The sequence below is a fragment of the Microcaecilia unicolor genome, chromosome 2 (genome assembly GCF_901765095.1).
Source record: "Microcaecilia unicolor chromosome 2, aMicUni1.1, whole genome shotgun sequence".
Lineage (NCBI taxonomy): Eukaryota > Metazoa > Chordata > Amphibia > Gymnophiona > Siphonopidae > Microcaecilia > Microcaecilia unicolor.
The window spans coordinates 89465502-89481074 of record NC_044032.1 but is presented as its reverse complement, the minus strand read 5'-3'; positions in this window follow the sequence as shown (position 1 = coordinate 89481074).

The following is a 15573-nucleotide window of genomic DNA, read 5'->3' as shown; positions in this document are numbered from 1 at the left end:
GCTCAGGACTAGTGGGGTCTCCACTTCTGGTAGAGCAGTATAGGGCACATACAGCCATTTGGGTTTTTGGCATATCCACAATGAAGATGAATGAGAGAGATTTTCATACAATGCCTCCTTGGTATACAGACCTATATATCTTCATTGTAGACATCCCAAAAACCCAACTAGCTGGGTGTGCCCCAAGGACTGGGTTGAGAAGCACTACAGTAGAGTCACCACACAAACAAAAACCCATGTACTTTAAAGAAAGTATCTGGCAGTGGAAGGAGCGTGTGCTGTTCCTGAGTTGACTGTCGTAATTTGAATATTTCTTGTGTGGCCAGTTCTAGTGGGGTAGCTTTATTGTTGGGGGAATATGAGTTTGTGATACAGAACTGGAGCTTCACGGTTATTGAAATTCTGACCAATCCTGTAGAGAATCCAAACTTCACGCCCACATAGAAGAATTTGTTGAATAATGCTATCAATTATATAATGACTAGCCGTTAAGCCCGTTAAAACGGGCGCGTATTGGAATGTTTTTTTTCCCAAGGCCCCCCTCCCATTGCAGCTGCAAGGCCCCCTGCCATCCTCCTTCCCTGCCAGCTCCAAGGCCCCCTCTGTCCCTCCCTCCCAGCTCCAAGGCTCCTGCCCTCCCCCCTTCCCAGCTGCAAGGCCCCCTGCCCTCCCTCCCTCCCAGTTCCAAGGCCCCAGGCCCTCCCCCCCCAGCTCCCAAGGCCCCCTTCCCTCCCTCCCTCCCAGTTCCAAGGCCCCCTGCTCTCCCTCACAACTGTAAGGGGCCCCATTCCCTCACAACTGTAAGGGCCCCCCTGCCCTCCCTCCCAGCTCCAAGGCTCCAGTCCTCCCCCTTCCCAGCTGCAAGGCCCCCTGCCTGCCCTCCCTCCCTCCCTCCCAGTTCCAAGGCCCCAGGCCCTCCCCCCAGCTCCCAAGGCCCCCTTCCTGCCCTCCCCCCCAGCTCCCAAGGCCCCCTTCCCTCCCTCCCTCCCAGTTCCAAGGCCCCCTGCTCTCCCTCACAACTGTAAGGGCCCCCCTGCCCTCCCTCCCAGCTCCAAGGCTCCAGTCCTCCCCCCTTCCCAGCTGCAAGACCCCCCACCCTCCCTCCCAGTTCCAAGGCCCCAGGCCCCCCCCAGCTCCCAAGGCCCCCTTCCCTCCCTCCCTCCCAGTTCCAAGGCCCCCTGCTCTCCCTCACAACTGTAAGGGCCCCCCTGCCCTCCCTCCCAGCTCCAAGGCTCCAGTCCTCCCCCCTTCCCAGCTGCAAGGCCCCCCGCCCTCCCTCCCTCCCAGTTCCAAGGCCCAAGGCCCCCCCAGCTCCCAAGGCCCCCCCAGCTCCCAAGGCCCCCTTCCCTCCCTCCCTCCCTCTCTCCCAGTTCCAAGGCCCCCTGCTCTCCCTCACAACTGTAAGGGTCTCCCTCACAACTATAAGGGCCCCCCTGCCCTCCCTCCCAGCTCCAAGGCTCCAGTCCTCCCCCCTTCCCAGCTGCAAGGCCCCCCGCCCTCCCTCCCTCCCAGTTCCAAGGCCCCAGGCCCCCCAGCTCCCAAGGCCCCCCCAGCTCCCAAGGCCCCCTTCCCTCCCTCCCTCCCAGTTCCAAGGCCCCCCCTTCTTCCCAGCCAGCTGGAAGGCCCCCTTCAGTCCAGCCCTCCCAGCTCCAAGGCCCCCCTCCTTCTGAGACCTCCCATGTCCCCTCCCCCCAAGGTAGCCGCTACCGCCCCCCCCCCCCACGCCGGAGTCGCCACCACCCCCCCCTTCACCCGGCCCGGGCCCTCTCTTCGTTATTCAACTTACAGCAGCGCCAAAACAGCATCTTGACGCGGGGGCGGGACAGAGAGGGAAGTCTCTACTGCGCATTTGCAGGTGAGTCGGTCACTTGCCATTTATAGGTTTGATGGTTTTATTGGGTATAGAAGATTGCTAATTTAAAAGTGGAGGGGGAAGGGGGTTATGTTTGGAAATGTCACTTTGACTTGCCTTCCCTCCACATACCTAGCTTTCCTCCCTGTTGCCACCCCAAATATTTATATCTAGAGATGCCACTGTAAAGGCGGTTAATAAATCCTAATACAGAAATAAATATACAGCACAATTGACTAAGAAAATAGGAAATTATAGATCTTTAAAAGGGAAAAGATAAGAGGGAGGGAACCTAACCAACCCAAAAAGAAAATCCCAGAGAGAATTTAAGGAAAAGTAAAAAGGAAAAGGAGCAGATTAAGGAGCCCTTTTACGAAGCGGCAGTAAAAAGTGGCCTGTGGTAGTGTGGGCACGTGACAATTGCTGCACGCTGAGGCCACTTTTACTGCATTTCCATTATTTTAAATAGAAATCATAAATGGCCATGTGCTAATAAAAATATTGGCACGTGTGATTTATTGCCTGAGCCCTTACTGCCTCCTATTTAGTAGGCAGTAAGGGTAGACGTGTTAACCCACTGGTAATCGGATAGCATGTGCCAATAGCCAATTACCATTGGGCACACCTACTCCCCACCCCTGTGCGAGAAAATAAAAAAATATTTTCTGGGTTGGAAATGCTGCACGGCAAATGCTACAGTGCACCAAGAGGTAGTGCTGTTTTGCTATGTGCTACCTTTGCAGTAGTTCTGCCACACCTGTTTAAAAGAGCTCCTAAGTCTAGTTGATATAAATGTCCCTAACTCAGACAATGTTTATATTATCAGATATAGTAGTCCTAGACCTTAAAAAGATCTGCAAATGCACTGGCTCATAAAAAGTATAAGTGACACCTTTCAACTGAAGAGAACACTTGCATGGAAATCTTTAACAAGAGCGTAGTACCCAATGATGAAGCCTCCTGCTGCAAGGCTAGAAACTACTTCTTTCTTGAGAGTTCTAGAAATATCAGGATAAATTCATAGTTTAGCCCCCAGAAATTCAGAATCCAAAAATCAAAAATAAAAACACGTTACTGCATATTTATCTTGTGCAAAAACAAATGAATCTTCTTCAAGTGTTTGTAAAACAGATCCTATAGAAGCAGCCTGTGGAAAATTCAATACTCAAATATTCAAATGCAGACATTTCCATATTCTCCACTTTATGATGCAGCACTGTTTTATCCACCACATAAGTGTTCTGGATTTCCATCATCTTTTCCAAATCCTGTTCTATGCCTTTCACTTTAACCCCAGTCTCTCTAGCATGCTTCTTTTCAGTCTGTGATCTCTGCCCCAACTGTGCTGAAAACTGAGCAAACAGGGAGCAAACCACCACGACCATATGTCCTCAATAGATATCTGAACAGGATGAACTAAAGGAGGCACCACTTGCAAAGAAGGTAAGCCACCTAGTCCAGGCATTGACTCAATTCTCCCCTCTCTCTCCAGCACAGCAAGATCTTCCAGGTCGAGTATAACCTAAGCCGAAGGCCCTGCCATTGCCACAGGAGTCTCCATAGTTTCCTCTGTGTCCTGGGAGGAGAAACTCACCCCGACGGTCACTTGGGTTCCGATTAGGGACGCTTACTCCTAGAGAACTTCTCCCTTCTGCTCGTCAGGCGATAGATTAGGGAACGAGGTGATCAGCAAAAGTTTACCACCTGAAGAAGATCCGGTATCTGGTTGGCTCTCCAATGCTGGAATGCCCCCAATGCTTGACTCCATGAAGCCTTGGATTGATGACTGACCAGCCAATAAGGTAGGTGTAGAAGTAGGAGAGGGGTTCTATACCTTTACCTTTCTTTTTGACATTGTGTAGATTAACAAAAGTACTAGAAATAATTCATTGGTCAGGAGCTCCTTTTCAGCACATCTGTTCAGCTGCCATCTTGGATCCCCCCCACCATCCCCCAAACAAATATTTTAATACAGTGTATTTTATCTAAAATGATGGTTCTGTTTAGTAGGTGACACTACTATATAGAATTTTCTGTATAGTTGTGCATTACATAACAAATTTAAGAGTAGTGACGGTTGGGAGGCAGGGATAGTGCTGGGCAGACTTATACGGTCTGTGCCCTGAAGAGGACAGGTACAAATCAAGGTAGGGTATACACAAAAAGTAGCACATATGAGTTTATCTTGTTGGGCAGACTGGATGGACCATGCAGGTCTTTTTCTGCCGTCATCTACTATGTTACTATGTAAGACTAGGATCACTCACTGTGAGTTGACGATGATCACAATATGACAAGAACAAGTTAAAGAAAAATATGGTTTACTCTAAGCACTTTCAAATAAATGAATTTCTCCCAACACTAAGCTAGGTTTTTTGAAAAAATGGATAGAAAATACTTTGACTGCTACATTGTTTATAGTAAATGAAAACATACTGAACATGATCAGGTTTTAAATTCATGATTACATCTAATCAATGCCTGAAGGTTCTCAGACTAAGCTAGACAAAAAAGGCTGGCGACAGAATCTTTTTACATCGGCTCCTGAGTTGTGGAACTGGTTACAGAGTAATGCAAGCTTCCCCTGAGATAATACTCTTTCAAATGTCACATGAATGAATTATCATTATCTATAGCTGCATTTAAATTTAATTTCTAACTTTTGTATTGTACATTGATGCTATCTGTTAACTCTCTTCTCTACTATATCATTTCTAAACATGGAACTTTTAGATTTGAAGTCTCCTGTTTCTAGTAATGAATAAATTGAAGTAAAATAAAATAAATTAGTTGCTGTTGGAAAAAAAATGGAAAACTAGGCAATGCACTATATGATTCAAAGCCAATAATGACATCCTTTTTTTTCATGTAGAAGCTCCTATCATAATTGGGGAAAATAGGAATACAAGTTTGTTAAATGTGACCCCTAACAGGGTATATTTTGCTATTTAATATATTAACAGAAGCTTTTCAAGTTATAATATTAATTTTTCTGCCTTCTATCTAGTCTTCTTCTGCATATGTTTTGTCTTCCTGATTCACTTGCCTTTTTTAAACACATGGAAACACTTGCATATAAATTGCATACGAGTAGACACTCATGGGTCAAAATTCAAAGTGATTTAATTGGCCACAAATGGCTCCTGGCTAACTAAATTGCTTGTTTGGAGCTAGTTAGTGCCACTGAAAGTGATTGGTTAGCTCCTAAGGCAAACCAGCTATTTGGGGGACATTCTGGGGGCATAGTTGCACTTGGAGGGTTAAGTGCCGATTAGATATTTGCATGCGGGACAGAAATTACACCCATCCCCAGCCGCTACCGCTGGAATCTCCTCCCCTGCAAGTAATTTCCTCCATTCCACCTGTTCCTGCAAGTAATCTCCTCTATCCTCTGTAGTAAAATAACCCAACTTGTTGTAAAATAACTCAACCTATATCATCGTTCTGGAAGAACTTATAAGCTCAGAATTGGTCTCTATAGCCACCTTTGGAGTGGAGGAGTAGCCTAACAGTTAGTGCAATGGCCTTAGAACCAGATTTGAATACCACTCCAGTGACTCTGGGCAAGTCACTTAATCCTTCATTGCCCCAGGTACAGAATAAGTACCTGAATATAATATGTAAACCACTTTGATTGCAATCACTGAAAAGAGGTATATCAAATTTCATCCCCTTTGCCAGCTCCATCACCAATACCACATGTTCCACTCTTGCCCACACTTTAGCTCTAGTACTTGATGTCCTCCTCCCACCACAGTCACACCTGTTCACCAACTCCAGCACCTCATGCATGCTGCTGGTGCAGACACAGATCTTGCCTGTGTACATGTATAGAATCACAGCCTCCACCATCTCCAAGTCCAGGCATGGCTCTGAGCTCCACTTGCACATTTCCACTCGGCCAGAGCAATACTCCTCAAAGTGGCCAGAGAGGAGTGGCATGAAGTAGTTGGTGGTGAAAGCAGGAACAGAATGGTGTGCTTGAAAAACTCTTGGCCACCACTGAAAGCCAGAGTAATATCACAGATGAGGCCCAGTTTACGTTGCTCATTCTGCCGCCAAGACAGCTCCCAGCAATGGCTACCTGATATGAAGTCCTCGGCTTCTGCTGAGGTGCAGTCTCCTCCCACCACTGATCCTTGACTACAGTGTCTAGGTTGGCGGGAGGTGGCTGGGGCTGAGGTAAAGCACTGGCCATCGCCATCTTAACTGTAGCCCATGTTGATGATAACTTCTGGTGCAGGAAAAGAAACTGAAGATGGCGCTTGTGGCAAAACAGTGGGTTTCTAAGCCTGTGAACTGTATTAATTGTTTCATAAAGTGTATTTCTCCTAATTGTCCAGTAAATGTCATCTGTTTTGTGTTTTGAAGCTCTTACAGAAAAGACTATTTTCTTTTCCAGTTTAAGCTTGTGAAAAGACAATTTGCAATACCATTGGCCAGATACTTTTAAAGCTGGTGCCCTGGTCTCTGATTGGCCCTGGAGTTCAAATCTAGCCACGAGGTACTGGATTTTCCCCAGTCTTAGAATGAGGGTACAGAGGAGAAACATCTCCCTGTTCAAGACTTGTGAGCGGTTAACTTCATGAAACTCCCCAGCAGTGGCGTTCCGAGGGCCGCTGAAACCCGGGGCGGATCGCCGATGCGCCCCGCCCCCCAGGTGCAGCGCCCCCTCCGTGTAGCATGACCCCCCCCGGCAAAGGGACACCCCCCATCCTGGCGAAAGAACCCCCCAGGTGCACGCCGCTGGGGGGGGTGCCGTGCGCCATTCAGCGTCATTGGTTTCCATGCTCCCTCTGCTCCGGAACAGGTTACTTCCTGTTCTGGGGCAGAGGGAGCATGGAAACCAATGACGCTGACCGGCGCATGGCACCCCCCCAGCGGCGTGCATCCGGGGCGGACCGCCCCCACCGCCCCCCCCCCTTGGTACGCCACTGCTCCCCAGGTGCTACCCAGGTAGTGATAACTTGAGAGTGGGAGACTTGTGTAGATTCAAGTCAGTGGGAGGAGGGTACTAGTATAGTGCATGTGCCCAGGTGCAGGTGGGCCTCAGCAGTGCTGGGGACAGACCCTCCAGGTGGCTGCAGGGTTAACCCCAAGTGGGTGCTAGGGATTCTGTGAAAGGCCTTTAGTCCTTCTTTTTTGTCAAAAAACTGAAAGGTTTATTGTCCCAGCGGTGCATCAGGGGGTGGGGCTGGGAGGTCGCACTTGACAATCGCCAGTCATCATATGCATGTTTGGTGAGTACAATCTTTCGGTCCTGCCCCTTGATCATCATGAGATGGTGGCCATGGCACAAGAAAAGGATAGGTAGGCTGGCCTGGCACTTAGTACACTTCAGCGGGAACCCTGCAAAACCTGTGTCCATCCACGTGGGATCCCTGCGGACCTGGAGGGGATCCCCAAAGGAGTTCCGTGGACCTGGAGGGGATCCCTATGGGATTCCCATGTTAACTGCAGGATTCCCACTAACCCCGTTCCTGTACAGCTCTCTAATGCCGATATTCAAATTGCTCATGGTCATCGCATAAATAAGATTGCATAAACGTCAGTCCTATCTTTATGTGGTGCCCCATAGCCAGTTAAATGCGGAATATTACTCACATCCTGGAGCTAAATGTGTAGCAATGTGGATGATGCCAGCATGAGCACTTTGGTTTTCTTGACCATGGTATGCTTTTCCAAGACCTACTGAGCAGAGATGGCATCTATCTATCAAAGAATGGATGAAGTGTGTTCTGTAATAGACTGGATAATTTACTAAAGAGGGCTTTAAATTAGATTTGGTGGGGATGGGTGAGAAAAGCCCCCAAATCATTAACAACTTTCAGGAATGTAAGACATCTAATACTTGTATAGAAATGGGAAAAAAGAGCAATATCTGAGAGCTTTGTATACCAATGAGCATAGTATGGGAAACACATTTTTAGATCTAGAGGCAGTAATGGCAGAAGCCGATTTGGATTTAGTGGCAGTCATGGAGACATGGCTCACAGAGAACCATGACTGGAACATAGTTATACCTCGGTATAATCTATTCAGAAAAGACAGGGTAGGTAAAAGGGTAGAGGTGTGGCATTATATGTTAGGAAAAATATTAAAGTGACAGAATTGCAGGACATATGGGGTAAGGAAGAAGCACTGTGGGTTATACTGGAAAGAGGAATGGAAAAGTATTACATCGGTGTGATAAACAGACCTCCCTCACAATCAGAAAAAAATGGGCAGAGATTTAATTGAAGACATTCACAAGATAGATAGAAAAGGGGAAGTTCAACTGATAGGTGATTTTAATATGCCAGACGTTGATTTTGGGCATGCCTGCTGTGGGTCATCTAGAATCAAGGGGATCTTTGATTTTCTAAAGGCAGAATTATTCCAGCAGTTGGTAATAGAACCCACGTGGAACAAAGCTATTCTGGACCTAGTACTTACAAATGGGGGGAGGGGGAGTTTTTTTATGTTACAGTGGGTGAACATTTGATATCTAGCGATCACCGGATGGTGTGGTTCAATATTAAGACACATGAGGAGAGGGCTTATTCAAGATTGAAGGTTCTAGACTTCAAAATAATTAACTTTGCTAAGAAGAGGGGATATCTCAAGGAAGAGTTAGTTGGATGGGAACAGCTGAAGGAAATAGTGCAACAGTGGGAAAAACTGAAAGGAGCCCTTTTAAAGATGACAAACAGTTATGATAGAAAAAGACATAAAAGTAAGAGGAAAAGACAGCTGCTTGGGTTCTCCAATGTAGTAGCTGAAAAGGCTCTTGAATAAACTAGAAGGGCTGAAGATAAGACCTGAAGTGGTGAACTGGATTAGGAACTGGTTGACGGGCAGACGCCAGAGGGTGGTGGTAAATGGAGTTCGCTCGGAGGAGAGAAAGGTGAGTAATGGAGTGCCTCAGGGATCGGTGCTGGGGCCGATTCTATTCAATGTATTTGTGAGTGATATTGCTGAAGGCTTACAAGGTAAAGTTTGCCTTTTTGCAGATGACACTAAGATTTGCAACAGAGTGGACACCCCAGAGGGAGTGGAAAGCATGAAAAAAGATCTGTGGAAGCTAGAAGAATGGTCTAACGTTTGGCAATTAAAATTCAATGCGAAGAAATGCAAAGTGATGCACTTAGGAAGTAGAAATCCACCGGAGACATATGTGTTAGGCGGGGAGAGTCTGATAGGTACGGACGGGGAGAGGGATCTTGGGGTGATAGTATCTGAGGACCTGAAGGCGACAAAACAGTGTGACAAGGCGGTGGCCATAGCTAGAAGATTGCTAGGCTGTATAGAGAGAGGTGTGACCAGCAGAAGAAAAGAGGTTTTAATACCCCTGTATAAGACGTTGGTGAGGCCCCACCTGGAGTATTGTGTTCAGTTTTGGAGGCCGCATCTTGTGAAGGATGTGAAAAAAATGGAAGGGGTGCAAAGAAAAGCTACGAGAATGGTATGGGATTTGCGTTACAAGAGGCTGCCTCTGGAAGTCTCGGCAGCCATTTTTAAAACAGCTGGGGAGTGTGAGTGATAGCAGCGGGCAGGCAACACTGCCTGCCCCGAAGAATTCAATGGTTAACGTAGGATCGGTGAGGGACCAGATCCGGAAGGAGGAGGGAGGGAGAGCCGGCTCGCCCTTTCCAACATCCGGCTCGCAAGTCCGGGCAAAATTTAACAACCGGATCTTGCGAGCCGGAGTGAGCCGGCTCCAGCACACCACTGCCTACACCCACCACAATGCATTGCTGATGTGACTCTGCAGGGCACCTAACAGAAAAGGTGTCACACTCACCCGAGAGCAACATCGCAACCAGGGAAAGGCTGTCGGAGGATAGAACACATTCTGCTGTCATGGAGGTGGGTACGGCATTTGAGGCTGGCATACAGGCTGGCAAAAAAGGTTTTTAGTTTTATTTTTTTAGTTTGGAAGGGGATTGGTGGCCACTGGGGGAGTATGGGGAGGTCATACCCCATTCCCTCCAGTGGTCATCTGATCAGTTGGGGCACCTTTTTGAGGCTTGGTCGTGAAAATAAAAGGACCAAGTAAACTCGGCGAAATACTGCTTAACGCCGCTTTTTTTCCCATTTTCGGTGAAAGTCGGCCATCTGGTAGCCACGCCCATGCTCGCCCATGTCCCGCCTTCGCTAATCTACTGACACGCCCCCTTGAACTTTCACTGGCGAAGCGACGGGAAAGCGGCGATGCTGTCAAAAATGCTGCTTTCGATTATACCGATTTCTCCGCTTTTAAGAAATCGCCGGCCATCTCCTGATTTGTGTTGGAAGATGGCTGGCGATCACTTTTGATTATAAGCTGGCTAGTGAAGCTTGAAGAATGGTCCAGCAATTGGCAACTCAGATACTAAAAAATGCAGGATTATACACAGGTTGCAAGAATCCAAGGGAAAGGTATAGTATAGGGGGTGAAGTACGTCTGTGTATGAAAGAAGAACAAACTTGGGGGTGATTGTGTCTGATGATCTCAAGGTGTCCAAACAGGTAGAAAAGGTAATGACCAAAGTCAGAAGAGTGCTCAGGTGCATAGGGAGAGGAATGGTCAGCTTGAAAAAAGAGGTGATAGTGTCCTTGTATAAATCTCTGGTGAGGCCCCTTCTAGAATACTATCAGGCTCATTTTCGAAAGAGAAGGACACCCATCTTTTGACACAAATCGGAAGATGGGCGTCCTTCTCACAGGGTCGCCCAAATCGGTATAATTGAAAGCCGATTTTGGGTGTCCTCAACTGCTTTCCGTTGCGGGGACGACCAAAGTTCACAGGGGCATGTCGGAGGCTTAGGGAAGGCGGGACTTGGGTATGCCTAACACAAGGACGTCCTCGACACATAATGAAAAAAAAAGGGCGTCCCTGACAGGCACTTGGATGACTTTACCTGGTCCTGTTTTTTTATGACCAAGGCACAAAAAGGTGCCTGAACTGACCAGATGACCACCGGCGAGAATCAGGGATGACCTCCCCTTACTCCCCCAGTGGTCACTAACCCCCTCCTAAAAAAACATCTTTCGAAATATTTTTTGCCAGCCTCAAATGTCATACTCAGGTCCATCGCAGAGGGGATATGATAGAGACATTTAAATACCTCGCTAGCATTAATGTACAAGAGATAAGCCTCTTTCAAATGAAGGAAAACTCTGGAATAAGAGGGCATAGCATGAAGTTAAGATGTTATAGGCTCAGGAGTAACCTAAGGAAATACTTTTTTCACAGAAAGGGTAGTGGACACATGGAATTGCCTCTCAGTGGAGATGGTGGAGATAAGGACTGTGTCTGAATTTAAGAAAGCGTGGGACAGGCATGTAGGATCCCTTAGGGAAAGGAGGAGATAGTGGTTGCTGTGGATGGGCAGACTGAATGGGCCATTTGGTTTTTATTTGTTATCATGTTTCTGTTTCTATGGTTAGTCAGTTCCAGAAACCTGGACATGGTCCAGCATTGAATTTCCAAGCATAATGCATCTGGTAGTCAGCAGAACGCTGAGCACCTCCAGCTCAATATCAACCCCACACTTTTCTGTATGCACACTTTCTATACATGAATGTGGTCATGCAATTTTATAAAAATCCTTTTCCACATTCAAAACAGGCTTTGAACATGTAAGTAGTGGTACTTGCCTGTGTAAGCTGTGGATTTCACTCATTGCTTGCATAAGTCCTCCTACCTACAAGTGTAAGGAGCATCTTATATAATACTGCATCCTTGGGGAAAAAAAGATTAAGGAGCTGAGCTTTGAAAGCCATTGTATTTGCTTTTTTGAAGGAGCTTTGAACACCAGAGAGTTAACTATAATTCCTTCTCAATTACACATCTAAAGTCTTGTTTGAGCAAGCAGATGGTTATATGTGAATGAATTATGGAGTTCCTTCCAATAAGGACCCTCACACTTTTTTCACAATCATCCATTCTGTTCTTAAATAAGTCTGCTTCTTCAGAATTGCAACTGTAGATGTACTCATGTTCTGCTCTCTAAACTGCTCTGCTGAGACTTCTAGTGACTCTTCTGTAAGTGACATTTTGGCTTAGAATACTCGCACAGCTTCTGGAACAGAGGGCTAGCTATCCCATCTGTAACTGACAATGGCACAAGAATTCTTGGAAACAGTGTTGTATAAACTGTTCTTGTCTTTGACTCCAGCTTCCCTGACCATCACCCTTTATATACAACACTGAGTACACTCTTGTCTATCACCTCTGTGCCTGTGTGCTTTCCAAACATCTTCAGTCCATCTTGCCCCACACCAGAGTCTGCCCTAAGTGGTGTGAGTCATTGTGGCAGCATGATTGATGGAAAGGCATGGAGCCCTCACAAAGACAGGGTGTAGGGTAAGTCAAAAGAAAACTTTATTATTGAACCAGTAATCAAAGTAGCACAGTCTGTTCCTGTCACAGACTCAGGCTCAAACATGGGCAACAACCACATTGACAATTATTTCTTTATCTCTTAACAGCTCTACCTTATCAGAATTTCTCAACACAGTTCAAGTTATTCACATATAAATCCACGCCTGGCTCCATCGAGGACACTCAGGACCTGGGTCTTCATAAATACAAAGGAACACAAAAGCTACCACTACCTTTTCCTCTTCAAATCTATCTCTTCGAAAACTCTATGAATAACCACACAACCTATAGATGCCCTCTCCACATTGCACAATACTATTGTAACTCCATCAAAATGTAAATTGTAAGCCACGTTGAACCAAAATTTGTTTTTGGATAATAGTGTGATACAAGAATGCATAAATAATATAAATAAAAACACTCTTTTTACCTTTTCAGTCTTCTATTACTTTTCATGCAATCCCTGGGTGTCTACTTCTTACCCAAGGGTGCAAACTTCTGAGCCAGGACCACTCCTTGCTTCCCTGGGACTCCCCCACAGGCACTGCAACCCAGCCAACATTCTGGGTCTCTCTCCTAGATACCTCTTCCCTTAGGGCCACTGTTCTGGAAACCTCCTCCCTTGGGACCTCCTTGATCTGTTCCACCCCGGGGTATTTAACCATCTACCTGATTGAGTCCCGCCCCTTTGACTCAGCTGGTTAGCTCCACCTTCTGTAAGATGGTTTAACTTTAACACCAGTGAGGGAATGTTCTTAGGGAAACCTGTTGCTACACCTCTCACTCCCTCATAGTCGTCAATACCTGGTTCTCCTTGATTTCCAAGAGGAAGCTGGGCTTGACTCTGGGGTGAGGCAAGGTGAACCAAGCTCTTATATATATATATATATATATATATATATATATATATATATATATATATATATATATATATATATATATACTGTATATATCTGACCCTCAACAGCCTTTGTGCCACAGCATTTGCCTGAAAACAGCTATCCCAAGGTACGGCTATGGCAAGGGAAAGAGTTATGGATTGGGAGGAGGAGACATATGTGCACAAGTCACAGGGAGGGCTGGGGAATTGGGACAAAAAATACATTTATACACACTGATATATATATGGGGAAGGAGATTTTCTTGTGGGGGGCACATTGGCATTGTTATTCACACTATTTTGATATTTTTGATGCACACTAGGGTTTTTGTAATAAATGTTTCACTTGCACACAAGAAATGTGTTGTACAAGTTAATTCCATGCTTCCACTGCACACTGATGGGCATGGAGTGTCAGGTCTCTCAGCTGCTCATCCTACTCCTAAATGCTGTCACAGTAGGCAGTACTGCATTGGTGCCTCCAGTTCAGGCTTTTGCTGGTTGATGGTGAAGTTTTGGAGAATGAAACATCATAGGAAGATGTCATATGCTTTGCCAGAGGTGTAGAGAAGTTCTCTCCTGACCTCTCTAGTCACCTGAAGGAGCATTTCAGCATGACAAATCTTTCTTTGATGACAGTCTTAGTCTTCCTGTTTGTCTCATTATGTCTCTTGAGCTGGTTCTTTGTAGTGGACTATTGGGAGTCATCATCCATGTCCTGAGAAGACAGCTTCTGTCACCTGCAAAGGAGAGAGAAAAAGCTACATGAGTGCTAGCGTACCTTTTGTTATTTATTTGTTACATTTATACCCCACATTTTCCCACCTGTTTGCAGGCTCAATGTGGCTTACAAGTACCGTAGGGGCATTAGCCGTTACGGTTGTGGGGGTGCTACATCACAGCATTGATAATCCCATAGGCTCACAGGGCTGCTTGTTGTACATAGTCATTTGTGGTGAGAGAAAAAGCAGACTAGTGACTGTAGAGTTGTGGGTGTGTGTAGTGAGCCCAAATAGCAGTCTCCCCCTGGTGATCTTGCCTCATTTGAAGCCCCTACCTCCCATTCAATCTCTGATACTTAAGGCTGAACTTTCCCACCAATCTTCAATGATATCTCACACTGACTCCTCAATCTTCCTATTAGTCTGAAGAACCATGCTACCATCCCCCATGGTTCACTGATCCCCAACCTTCCTTTCAGTGTGTGTCTATGCATGTGTGTATTTATTTATTTAAAAAGCTTGCATGCTTGTGAGACTGATGCTTTTAGGAAATAGAGTGTGGTCTTATAAAAAGAGCAGTTTTATTAGAAACTCATGGAAAATGATTCATTCTACATTCTTTGTCTCAGGATAAGAAACAAAGCACTGTCTGGCTCCTGGTTACAGTCAGGCTTTAGTAAGGATTTAGTTACAGCAACACATTTTAATATTTTAGGTAGAACAGATATGATTCCAATAGCATGTTATAGGTCTATAGTCAGGGACAGACTCCAAAATATGCAGATGCAGCGACTCCACAATGAGATTTCCAGTTCATCACAGAAAGAAGTGATCTTGCAGGGCCCTATTATTTTAGGCTGTCTGAAAGGGAAGGGACCCCAACAGACCTGCTGCAATTCATAATTTTGGAGGGCGACCCCACTGGTTAGATGGACAATCCTGTTGTTTCAGGGCTTAGGGCAGCCAGAGGGCTAAATCTGCACTGGTAAGATTGCCAGTTAGATCAATCTTCACCTGACAGAGTTGATCTAGTCCTGGGTGTATCCCATTATATGCAGGGACTTGTACAGTAGTCTTGTTTTTCTTAATAGATACAATGGGGAAATACAAACTACAAGTCCATGCATTCAATGGGATAAACCCAAAACTGAATCAACTCAGTTGGATGAATTTGGGTCCAGTTGTCAACCCTAGTGTGAAGAAACAGTGTGTTTTAAGCCTGTAAAATATATTGGATATTTTCCTGCCTAAATTAATGCTGAAGAGTATTTCTCTAGTTTGGTCAGCAGATGGTGCATGCTTATGCTTAAAGCTGTTACAGAGGACTGACTTCTCTTTCTTTTAGTTGGCACACAGATAATAGGAAGTGCCTGTAGTGATGTATCAGTTTTTATTTGAAACTTGACTGTTCTGGTCTCTGATTGGACTGGAGTTGGAAATTAACCAGCAGATGCTAGCTGTTGCTTCAGTCTTAGCCCAGAAGAGAGACAGATCTATTTGCTGAGGCTTTAAGAACAGTTCTATATCCTGACCTTCCCAGGTACTGTCTAGACAGTATATAGATGTTTAGTTAGTTTTCTAATTGATCCATTTTTTCAGTTACTTGTTACTGTTTGCTATTTGCACATTTTTTTGTCCATTGTTCCAAGTTCTGAGAATAAACACATTTGTTTGTTTGTTCTGCCTATCTGGACTGATTGTCACGTCTGTGGCCATGACCACCCTCAGCCTTACCTTCTTTCTGGGGGTCAGCAGCTCTGCTGGCTTCTGT